The sequence below is a fragment of the Rhinolophus sinicus genome, linkage group LG06 (genome assembly GCF_036562045.2).
Source record: "Rhinolophus sinicus isolate RSC01 linkage group LG06, ASM3656204v1, whole genome shotgun sequence".
NCBI lineage: Eukaryota > Metazoa > Chordata > Mammalia > Chiroptera > Rhinolophidae > Rhinolophus > Rhinolophus sinicus.
The window spans coordinates 148,467,804-148,480,798 of NC_133756.1; the positions used below are offsets into that span (position 1 = coordinate 148,467,804).

General features: G+C 38.0%; 1 long non-coding RNA gene across 1 annotated transcript in view; it reads right to left on the bottom strand.

The window, feature by feature from the left end:
- Positions 1-7,313, bottom strand: part of LOC141572457 (uncharacterized) — a 311,646-nt gene extending 304,333 nt beyond the window's left edge. Inside the window, exon 1 of the long non-coding RNA XR_012497810.1 lies at positions 7,250-7,313. This is a non-coding gene — a long non-coding RNA (uncharacterized LOC141572457). The remainder of the gene's footprint in view (positions 1-7,249) is intronic.
- Positions 7,314-12,995: the final 5,682 nt, after the last annotated feature.

Sequence of the window (12,995 nt, forward strand, 5' to 3'; positions counted from 1 at the left end):
CGCCCAAACACAAGTTTTCTGTTAAACATACTTTCTAATCCTGGCCATACTGGAAATAATGTAGTGTTGGTCCTCATTAAACCAAATTCAAGCTGTGAAGAGATCATAAATGTATGACTAGAAATCACAGCAAACTGGAAACAAACCAAAAAACAAACAAACAAACAAACAAACAAAAACAAGTCTCCACATCAGTTTAATCAGGTTGAAAACTTGATTATTTGAATGGGGGTTATTTATTGATTCAAAGTACACTTCTTTGGACTTTTGCTTCTCTCTTTCTTGACATCAGCTCCTTTTCAGAAAATCACACCTGTATTTCTAACTGACTGCTTGACTTCTCTACCTGGATATCTTGCAAAATGTCCACTGACACCACAAACTTATCACACTAGAATTAGTCACCTTTCCATTAAAATGAGTACCAGTTCCACAGACGTGATTCCTCCTCCTGCCCTTTCATATTTAATCACTTAGCAAACACCACAAAGATTCTATGAATATATTCTGTGTGTCCTTCGGATTTTGTTCATTCTCACCTACGTTACCCTACTAAAGGCCTTTACAACCTTTCTAGTATGTCATTGTAATTGCTTTCTCACTGGTCTACTCCTTTCTCTCTCTACAAGGCAAAATCCCGTGCGTAGATTATCTTCCTGAATTATAGCTCTGACAATAACCTGTTCAAATACTAACTAACTCTTCAATACCTACCAAATTCAGGATGAATTTCTAGTCTCCGCATTCAATTCCTCCTAGGTATTGTTGAACTACCTTCCTCACAGCATCTCCAAGGTGCTATCGGACATGGAGACCAAACTGTGGCCAAAGCCCCTTAGCTCTCCAGCATCAGTGCTTTTGCTCACAGTACATTCTTTATTTGAAATGCCCTCCCTTAACTCTTCTACCTGTGAAAACTCTACCCATTTATCCCACACATGCATTTCTTTAACATACTTCTTTAAAAAAAAAAAAATGTTGTATCCTACCTCTGTTGAATATACATAATCCTTTGTTAGTATTTGCCCATTAGGGCTAGAAGGGCTGTGCTTTATCTATGTTTGTATCTTTCTTGGCATCTTGCCCAGGGTACCAAACATAGTAAGCACTCGTTATATGCATGAGGAAATAAGTAAGTTGAAACCAGAAATATGTAGAAGGATATGACTAAAGATTTCTCAGAGTCAGCTAGTGGTTTCCAATCTTTTAAAATTTCACTTTCTATAACTGTTTTTACCCTATTCTGAAAATTCCAAATGATATTTCGCCCCCACACATTGGGGAGGCTAAATATATTGAAACTGAGTTAATCAAACATTAAAAATAAGTTTGTGATATAGAAAAATCTAAGGTTCTATATGAGTATATTAAAAAACAAGATCTAGCCTTAGATCTGAAAACAGCTAAGTTTGAAGTAGTGGTGAACATAAATGTTTGGGTGAAATATCTACAACTACTATACTGGTATATGAAAATATCTGTCAGTTACAAAGCTGACAAATGACAGGTACTACTAATACTTCTGTGACTTATTGCCTAAATTCATAGGCAGTTACACTGATAGCCAAAAGAAATACTAAGTTTCAGTTGTAAGTTAATGAAAATACTGATGTGAACTTGGCATTCAAGTTCATGGACCCCTTCCTCTGCTTGGAAGACCTTGCAATCTTACATTCTCATAACTAGAGTCATGGTCTTCTCAATCTTCTAATCCTGCAGTCATATCTCTGTCACAGCATTTATATACAATACAGTTAAAGAATATTTTGCATGTTATAAAGAGTCTTCACATTTTTTACAATGGCCTCTGAGACTACCTGAGTCAGTCTAAAATGTGTCAAAGCAAAAGATTTGGTTCAAACATCTAAAATCATCAGGAATGACTCCTTCTCAGAGAAGACAATTCCGTAATACTACTTCTTTCACATCTGCAAAGATCCTATTTTCAAATAAGTTCACAATCTGAAGTTCTAGGGAGACCTAAGTTGTAAGGGACATTATTCAACCTACCACAAGTAGTAAAAGAAATCATTTCCCATGGGCTACTTAGTCCTAAAGTAGCCACCAGTAGATGCTTGGGAAGATAATCTCTGATGTAAGATAAGAATAATGACAGCTGGTGTTATTTTGGGTGAGGCCTAAATATGATACCTGGCATCCTTATTAAAAAAAGAGAAGGGCATATAGAGGCAGAGATTAGAGTAATGCAGGTACATGCCAAGGAGCGCCAAGGGTTGCTGGAAGCCCTCAAAAGTTAAATTAAGGAAGGAATCTTCTCTAAAGTTTTCAAAGGGAGCATGGCACTGCTATAATAATACCTTGCTTTGGACTTTCTAGCCTTCAGATACATGAAAGTATAAATTCCTTTTGTTTTAAGATGCTTAGTTTGTGGTAATTTGTTACAGCAGCCCTAGGAAACAAATGCATGACCTAATGGTTCAAGGAAATGCCCTATTCAAGAGTCATGGACAATCACCTTTAATTATTTCATAACATTTTTAATGAAAAGCTAAATAGCCCAGGTATTAATAACAGAAATCTTTCATACCAAACCTATTTAATTTTTAAAACATGTATAGTACAGTGGATAAGAGCTTAGGCTGTGCAGTCAGCTAGAACTGGAATTCCAGTTTCACCTTGTATTATCTGGGTCTTTGGGTAAGAGAGTCAACATCTTTAAGCCTCAGTTTTTCATTAATAAAATTGACAAATAACAATATCTATCTCATAAGGGTCTTGTGGGAATTAAAGAGATAATGCATATAAAGTGCCTCTCAGTTACTGATACATAAGAGGTAATCTACAATGTTACTTGCCATTGATGTTATTTCAGCTTTTATAATTATTACTATGTATTATTATTATTGCCTTTTGGGGAAGGGATTAACTTCTTTGTTGCAAGTCCCTGCTAACCCATTAAATAAGAACTTCCATCAGGAGTTTCCCTCCCTTTGCTGGGGAGAAAACTACTTGCCATATCATGAAAATTGATTTATTGTGCTGATACGATGGTGAAGGTCTATGTTCTTCAGCATAGTCTAGGCCACGTAACATTAACAGTCCACTCCTCATCCCCACCTTGAACCTCAGAGATTTATACAATCAAAGTTTTATTTCTCACTCATCCTACATGACTACTTCAGAGGAGCTGGTAGCTCTCATCCATACCTCTCACACTCAGGCTAACCCAGTAGGTAGCCTCTGCCACCTTCGTGGCGGAGGGTAAGGAATGTTCCTTTAAGACATGACGCATATCACTTTTTCTCATATGCCATTGGCTAAAGAAATCACAGGGCTGCATCCAATGTCACAGGGGCAGAAAAGTGCAATTTACCATGTGCCTAAACGTAAAATGAAATGTATTTGGTGAACTTTCCTGATGACTACCACAGCATAATGTGCATTGGCCCCTGGGCAAGTGTAATGTCTTAGAGTTTGCTCCTCTCCTCCAGACTACGTCTGCATGAAGAGTCTCTACCTCTGCAAAGGAGCTAGTGCAGGTGTCTCTGCCGGTTCTGCCTTTGCCTGAGTGAGCAGCTCAATTCAGGAGAGAGAGGACTCGAGTCTGAGATCTATTATCTAACTCAGTCTTAGAAATAATAAAGCATATATTTTAATCCCCATCTAAATCGAAATCTATTTTTCTATTTGCTAAAGTCTTAGGGCAATGAGAATAATGATTAATAAATAGGATTCCTCAAAAATTCCAACATTTAAGAGCACACATCTTTCCGTGGTATTTTTTTAACCAAAAATTTATAAGTTGAATTTAATTATGAGAAAACATCAGACAGATCTAAACTGAGGACATTTTACAACATTTCTGTCCAACCAAAAGATTAGAGGTCATGAAAGACAAAGAAAGACTACGGAATGCTCCTAGATTAAAAAAAAAAAAGAGAGAGAGAGAGAGAGAAAAAAAAGAGATGTGAAAACTAAACGAAATGAGGGATCCTGAATTGAATGCACATCCAAAATAAATTTACTGCGGTAACTGGCAAAACATCAAATAGTATTGTATAAATGTTACTTTCATAATTTTTTGATCATTGTGTTTACACATACAACTTATCATTTGGAAAAGCTGGGTAAAGAGTATATGAGAAACCCTTTATTTTTGTGACTTTTTATGAAATTATTTCAAAATCAAAAGTTAAAATGCAATTTAAAAGAAAACAATTTTGATGTTGTAAAGACTTTCTAGGGTATCCATTGGACATTTGTCTTATTAGGGAGACCACCTCAGGGATGATGTAGATGCCTGATCACTGCACTGTACACCTGAAGCTGAAGCTGAATAATAATGAATGTCAACTATAATTATATATATATATATATATATATATATATATATATATATATATATAGTCACAGGAAGTGGAGCACAGCATAAGGAAGAGAGACAGTGGAAATGTAACAGCTCCACTTCCTGTGACCATATATATATATATATATATATATATATATATATATATATATTTATATATAAAATTATATATAAAAATGTAACGGCTGCGATGTCACAGGGGTAGTAGATTGGGGGAGGGGGATTATCACTTTGAGAGGGGTATAAATGTCTGACTATTACATTGTTTTGTACAACTGAACCTAATAATAAAAAATAAATTAAAAATAAAGATACAGCAAAAAAAAAAAAAAAGACAACAACAACAATTATTTTGAGGGGAAAAAAAATCTGGGCAGAAACACTTCTATATCCTCATCCAAACTCAAAGTATTAATAATTCCTGTATTACAAAATCTAAAATCCCTAACCACGTTTTGTGGTTGGTCCTGTTGGATCCCTACCTTTTCTCTGTTTTCTTAGCAATTGCCCTGGAAGTTCACTATATCGGTTAGAATTCTATTTAGGCCAAATCATATGTGTATTACTGGAATTTATTTGCTTAAAGCAAAACAAAACAAACAAAAACAAACAAACAAACAAAAAAATCACATCCGCCCCCCCCGTAAAAAAACATATCTTGTTTATTACATTACAATATAATTATATAATTTAAAATTACAATTTTGTCTTTGTGAACCCAAAGGAACATGCAATTGTTAATTATTATGATATCATTTAATCACTGCATTTGCAAATACTTGCTCTGAACCTAGTGACAGGTTCTGAATTGAAAATCACCACTTTTGGTGAAACAGTAAATAATTAAAAAAACTAAAGTTACAGTGAGATTACTCAGACATTGTATCATTAAAAGAGGATACAAGTTTGACCCAGTTTTTCTGAAAGCAGGAATGCCTCACTGTAACTGTATAACCTAGCTGCTCTGTATGACTCTTCCCTTCCCTCTTATTTATCATTGTCCAAAACAAATGTAGCCACTTAGTTGAATGCAAGATATTCCATTACTAGTGTTTCTCGACCATATCCGATAACCACTGACTTTAGAGTCTTCAACGTCTCTTGCCTGAAAGTCTGACTTTTACTTGGCCTCTGCCTACATGAGCATAAACAAAGAACCCCACAATACCCCACAAACCACACACACTCAGCAACTGCTTATCTACAATGTGCATGCAATTAAAGACAAAGAAATAAAAAGATGTCTACAACGCATAAAGGAAAATGTCCAAACCTCTTAATGCTGATTTCAAAGCTCTGCATCACCTGGCTCCTTTTTCAACCTCCATTTTTATTACTTCCCACAATGAACCCAACTTTTACTTGCCATTGTAAAAATATTCTACATTGGCATTCCTCTGCTGGGTTCTAATATCTCTGCCTGAAATCGTATCCACTCCAGTGGCATCAATTAGTACCCTTCTGCTGGAGACTTTCATATCCCTACCAGTAGCCCAGTTTTCTCCTGCAAGCTCCAGCACATGTTTCCAAATGTTTCACTGGTCTTTCTCAGTGTGATGTCTCACAGCTCTTCAAATTTCAAACAGTTCCCAAAGGGTTTCTACCTTCCCTGCCATCCAAACCTGCTCCTTGTTCTTTATTCTCTAGATCAGTGAATGGAACTATACTGCAGTCATTTTCCCAAGTCAGAAACTCAGCCTCACCATTAATTTGCCTTTCCCTTGTACACCTAGAATATATTCAATGCTATTATCTTGTTGAAAACCTAATAATCTCCTGAATCCATCCACTTTTTTCCCATTCCCATTCTAATGCTCTAAGTGGCCACCATTTTATCTCTATTGCTCTTTAAGTATTTTCTCCAGTGTGTCTGCCCCCTCAGCGTGGAACAGAAGACTTTCTTGTGTATTTTTCCTAATATAGATATCAGCACCCCCTCCTAGACCACACCTCTATATGTTTTACAATTTTATCTTCATGCCCGGTACACCCTAGCCCACATGTATGTTCATTACTTTTTATAATTATTATTTTTTTAATGTGTGAGGTACAGTTAAAACTTAAAAGTGAATATTTTGTTAGCTGTGATAAAATGTATAAGTGTGAGATGAATAATACAGATAAAAAAGACCACTTTACAAGAACTCTAAAGCCAATGTCTTATTAGCTGATTTATGCAATTTTAGAATATAAAAAGGAAGAAACTGGAATCTTGATTTGAAGGTGTATATAGTTCCCTGCGGCCTAAAAAGCATTTAGCTCTTTACCTCCACAAAGCCGAAACTGGACTGGGTGGTTTGTTAACACTTTCTCCCACCCTGGGCACTTGGCACATCAAAAGACCAGAGGGTCACTTACATCAAAGAGTCCTGAAGATAAAAGAGCTTTTTCACCTAGATAAAACCTAAAAGGCTCCTTGGGATATTTATTTATCATTGGTCCCTTATTCTAAGATCAAACAGGTCCCAACTCAGCCAGATACCAATCTAAACTAGGTTTCAATTGATTAAAAGTGAGAAGCAAGCAGATGAAACCCATCAAATGCCAAACTTAAATACTTTCAGCCTTGAAAACCGAGATTGTTGAAGAAATTTGCTTTCACATCACAAAACCTAAAGCAGACTCCTGAGTTAAGCTGCCTAACGGAATCATGCAGGGAGGTGTGAGTGAAGTTTTACAATCAATAAAATAAAATCAACCAAAATGGAAGTCATTAAAATCAATGATCAACAAATTCATTGAAAAATCTATTAAATATCAGAATATCACTACTGTTTCTTTGTCCTAAGCTTTTATCCCTAAGGCTTTGTATTTGTAATGGTTTAACGTGCTGTCACCCCCTTTAAAATAGAGATACTTTCCTCCATGAGCACAGATGGAAAGAATATTTCACATTTCTTCAAATTCTTATCATTTTGTTACCTGTTAGTTGTTCACAGGTCTCTTCCTTCAGCTTCCTGATATGTGAAAACACCTTGAAGGGCTGTTCCTTTCTTCTTTGTGACCGCTTCCACGCACAGTGTCTGGTACATAGTGAATAATTAAGCCTTAATAAGTCGACTTGCAGAATATAACTGGGAAATCTTTGTACTTGAAACTTCATTCTACCTGAGAGCTTCCTATTCGAGGTAAAGAGAAACATTTCTCCTTCCGGGAGCTTTCAACCTTGGCTGCAAAATTAAAGTCACCTGGAAAGCAGGTCAAAAAATCAAAGTGGCTCCTCCTTAAACCAATGAAATCAGAGAAAGACTCAAGGGTCAAAACTCAGTACCTATGTGCAAGGATAGTCTTGAAATGCTTGTTAAAATTCAGATTTCTGGGCCATGCAGACAGAGAATCTGATTCATTATGCTTAGGTGGGGCATTGGAACCTGCATTTTAAGAAGTACCCTTGAGGTGGTAATCATTAGAATTCACATTGAAATGGCAGTACTGTATTTAGTTTCTTGCATACGTGTCTCTGTACAGCTAAGCCTGAATTCAACACTGTCATGCAGGCTCTCTGGTCCTGCTCCCCGCATAAGAACGCAGGATATGGTGAGGCCAAAAAGGAACACCAACGGAGCCCTAGATAGGGGAGTCATACCAGTACATTCTCGCTGGCAGCTGGGTAGGAGATACAGGGAGAAAACACCCACCAGTACCTCAACAAGGGTCTTCCTGCACCCCGGTCTCACTGGCGGCCGGGCGAGACACAGGAAGCAGGATCAGCAAGATGCATAATCCGCCATCCACTTCTCAGCCTGCAAACCAACCAACCAACCAACCAACCAACAAACCAACCAGCAAAGCCATGGCAGTTATATCAGTGGCTAATTGGCCAACTGGCCACAGTGACGGCCAACCAGTGGCAGCCGATGGCCATCCACTACCTGAGCCAACACCTTTCCACGTGAGGCCGAGAGCCTGGAAACTGCTCTTTGGGACTCTGGCCCCACAAACACTATAAAGGTTAATAAAGTTTGGAGATGTCTTCACAACACTTGTGCACTAGTAAGATTGGGGGGAAAAAATCCATTCCAGAAAAGAATATATTTTAAGTTAAAAACAATGCCTTTTAACAAGCCTCTATTGTCACCACTATGCTAAGAATTGATAACTGGGTTTTACTGTACCAAATTTAGTAATAATTAGTGAATGCTTTGTTGGTGATTTGTTTTATGGTAGTCCTACTCTACTGAACTCTTTGAGGTCATAAATGGCTAGAAGCATGGAAAGTGGAGTTATACCTGAATTTTAGTTCTGGCTCCATTACAGTCATATAAGGACGTTCCAGTCAAGGACCTAAGGCACATAAACTGGTGCCCCCTAAGATTATAATGGAGCTGAAAAGTTCCTGTGGCTAGTGACTCCATGGCCATCCTATGGTTATAGCACAAGGCATTAATGTTTTGTGCTGGTTTCGGTCTATTGATCGTGATGCTATTGGCTAGAAATGCCTCGGGGCACTCACCTGGGCCCCAGTGAGCTTCCTACAGATATTTCCCCTTTCTAAACCAATTTCACAATTGGACTGACCCTTCTGGTTCTTATGATTGCAGGACTCCCTTCAGCAAAATCCATGAGGAAACTTTGAAGAAAAATTGTGTGATACTCACTAGCCCTGGAGCCTACAAGTCACGCCAGGAGCCACACAGTCAGGTTGTGGAAAAGTTGGAGCACAAGGCCTAGAGTTCTGCCATAATCGGGGTCCATCATGGGGGCCTAGGTTTTTGAGGGCTCATTCATTATTGGTGAATTTAAAACATAAGAGTGAGAATTTAAAGAGGGGAAGAGTAAAAAACAAGTAGCCCTAAAGGTCAGTTACTGAAATCAAGATGGCCGAAACAAAGACACCTTAGGGAAAGTGGCCTGGCTCTTTATCTAATTGTGTGGCTGGTGATCTATTTATTTGAGACTGACTTCCTTGAAATGGCATCCATTCTTGGAAATGGATACCTGGGCAAGACAATGGAAGTTAAGGTCAGGTATTTGTATGACACAAAGAAAACCCAACTGTCAGGACTAACACGCCAATTACATGTTTGTGGCCATGCCAGTTGTATGACAGGATAGTGCATAAGTTGCAATAGTAGGCTATACATTAGGTTTGTGTACATGCATTGTGTGACTTTTGCACAATGACGCATTGCTCAGAACATAACCCTTTCGTTAAGTGCTGCATGCCTGTCCTTTCTAAGTCACTTAAGGATGTGGCCACAGAGTCTGCTCCTCTGCAAAGTGTGGATACAAATGCTCTTTACTTATAGGGTTAATCTGAGGTCATTTATGTGAAATGCGTAGCACAGCACATACAACTTCTCTTTCTACTTTTTTTTTTTTTTTTCAAAAGCTACTAATGACTTTTTTATAGTTCTTTGTATACTATCTTGCAACAGGCACAAGCCTGGGCATCTTATGGCTATTTACTTAATATTCATTAATTGCACAATAGTAAAAAGAACTAACATTTTAAAAATATGTACTGTGCATACAGCAGTAGGCCAGTGTTCTGCATCCATTATCTTATTTATATCTCACAACAAACTCATAGGAGAGTAGACAGATGAGAACTTGACCAGGGTCAGAGTCTTAAGGAACCTATGGTGACTTCAGTATCAATGTCTCTTCTGTTACAGTCCACAGAACCACCCTCAGGAGGAGCCTGTGTATTTAGGGGGCCCCTTGGCTTTCTTGTCGTGCCTTCCCATGGAGTGTGGAAACCATAGGGTCAAGAGAACATGCCCATCTTAATCTGCACTCCAGTTACCCAGGATCCCAGATTTCTCTACCCAGACATCCTGGAGCCAACTTAAGGCAGATGATGGCTCATCCAAGGCCTGAGGGACAGCCAAGGGACAGTGTGTTGGACTTGGGAGGTTCACTGTCTTGGTGGTCTCTGGAAGAGCTGAATGGAACAGGGAGGGAGAAGACAAGGTGATGGGGCTTCATCATGACTCTCCCTGATCCATGACATTCTGAGAGTCCAAAAACGTTAAATTCACACCTGTCTTCCAGGCTGGAATAGAGGTACATTTTCAATGCAGTGAGATGGAAAATATTTTATTTACCAGTTTATTAGCTTAATTTATGAGTTCTAACTATTTAGATATATGGTAGGTGGCCTTCCCTTAGTAGTCTTACCCAGAAAAACCCCACGAATGTGGTGGGAGCCCCTGTAGATAAATATATATGGCTTGTTTGGCTTTGGGGAGAAAATCATTGTTTAACTCAGCTATGTCTCAGAAGGAAGATCATAGGGGAAAACATTTTTCACACACACATATCATCTCAAGTAATCTAAGCACCATAACGTTTAGGAACTGTAAGCCTCAATTAGGAGATGAGCAAATGGATAGCCATTCCAGGAATGAGAAACTCTTAGAGATGTTCTGACTCACCTCGAAGACATACTTTTACATACAGCCCTGTGTGGGCTTTCTTAGTCTTTTTAGTAGGAAGCAGGAGTGAAATGGGGGGGCCACAACTTTTATTCATCCACCGTTCATCCATCTGTCCATCTATGCATTCATTCATGTTTATTGAGAACCTACTATATATTTAGCATTGAGGATAAAATGGACACCTACCCACTTGAAACAGAGCACCTAGTCCTTTAACAATGGGTGCCTCTCACTCCTAAAGAGTAAAGTAAGCTTGTCTCAGGAAAGAGCTTGAGAAAATGAAAGGTCATTGCTTTCTCACTGAATCGCCTTATTTACACAGATGAGCCAGTTACCTCCTCTAAACACCCACATACAGCTCCTCCCCTGTGAACAAAATATCTGAAAAACAATCACTGTGCAGTGACATTAGCACTAATTTCTATCTTTGGTTTGACTATCTTTTTATACAGGATGATTTAAAAATACCCATTCACATTCAACTTAAGTCACACAGCTCCCTGAAATAAATCTGTAACAACTCTGGTCCCATTTGGCTGCTGTGGGGTCTTGCTGTAAGGTGTCTTATCTTAGTGCCCTGGAAAATACCTCTTGCACAGGTTGAAGAAATGACAACTTGGGAACCCTCTCTTTTCTAAAATGCGTAAGTTAATCAGTATCCGAGTTAATTGGTAGTGAAAGTCAGACTTTATCTGTAATTACATAGGTGCCAGACCCCATCTTCATACATAAACAATGAAGGACTTTTAGGTTAGAGGTTAATTTTCTAATGAGAAAGGATCATATAAATATGGAGGTGTCGGGATTCATTTAATTACTTTTGTGAAAGAACAAAGCTATTTTGAGGCATTGTTATTTTCATTGTCTAGCCTACGATCACCATAAGACATTATTATTTTCCCAAGCTTCCCTAGAAGCGCCGGGAGGTTAGACCATGTTGCTAACCCTGGAGGCGAAGCTCTTCATTCTGTCCCACTCTGCGCACTTTCCTCTGCCCCAGGAGACATATATGATAGGAGCAGCCCGTGACTGGTTACCTATGAAATTAACTTCCTGCCTTTAGTGAAGGCTTTATCTTTCTTATCCCAGAAAAGGCATATGACTGCCTCATATTTAAAGATGTCCACTGGTGGAAAATCATGACTGTTTTGTGTTTTTTTTCATTCCTATGCCCCGGGTACCACCAATCCTCACAATCTAAAATGTATTAACTACATTTAGCCTCAAAGATTATGATAGCCACTTAAACTCCCCCTTATGATAAAAACATACAGTTGACAAGTGATTACTAAGCTCTGCACAGCTAGTCAGTTTATATTAATGCACATTCACATTCATCAAGCCATCGGAAGTATTGACTCTAGAAAAATCACGTGGCAGGCAAACGGTATATTATATACCTGTAAGGTATTATTATTAATCTGGAAAGTAAATTCTAGTCATCCACTTACACCCAATGTTAGAAAAGGTTTTCCATGTATAGCTTTGCTATTTCAAGTCCATTCCAACTTCCATCAGAAACTTAGTTCTTCACTTCTACTGATAGTTCATTGAGTTTTTCACTCCCTAGGTTCTATCTGCTTGAGGTTATTAAGGCATTTACACCAGCAGTTTTCAAATCTAGTGTATAGTAGGGTTACAAGGGGATTTTTAGAAGAAAAAAGGAAAAAAAGACAGACAGAAAGAAAGAGAGAGAGAGAGAAAGAGAGAGAGAAAGAAAGAAAGAAATCGAGCTTTGACTCCACCCTAGATCAGCTCAGTAAGAATGTCTGAGGCGTGCACAGATCTTGAATTTCATCGTTTAAAAGAAGAAAAAAAAAACTTTCAAGGTGTTTCTAATGTAGACTCAGAATTCAGAAAGGCTAAGTTTGACATCTAAGCAGGAAGCAAAGGTTATGGATAGAATCTTTATGGGAAAATTATCTGGGTAGGAGCTTTGATTATCTATACTCTTGGATACCAGGCAAAGAGACATTTTCCTTCTTGCTCATTATTCCAAGTGGAGATTTGGAACTTGTTCAAAAGCTCTTGGAATATAGATGGGTAGTTGAAATATATGTCAAGTCAGAATCCTCAAAATATTAGATATTAGTTTTAGTGAATTTGGGGCACATTTCAAGTGGCCTGCCAACTTTCAAATTCTCTGCAATTATTATCCAAAATGTACTTGAAACTAGCTTAATTTATTCTTTTATCTTCTCTTTGATGTGACTATAGATGGAAGTAGAATGCAATGTAATTGTGTTATTTCACACGATAAAACAAATCATCTACCACAGAGAAGT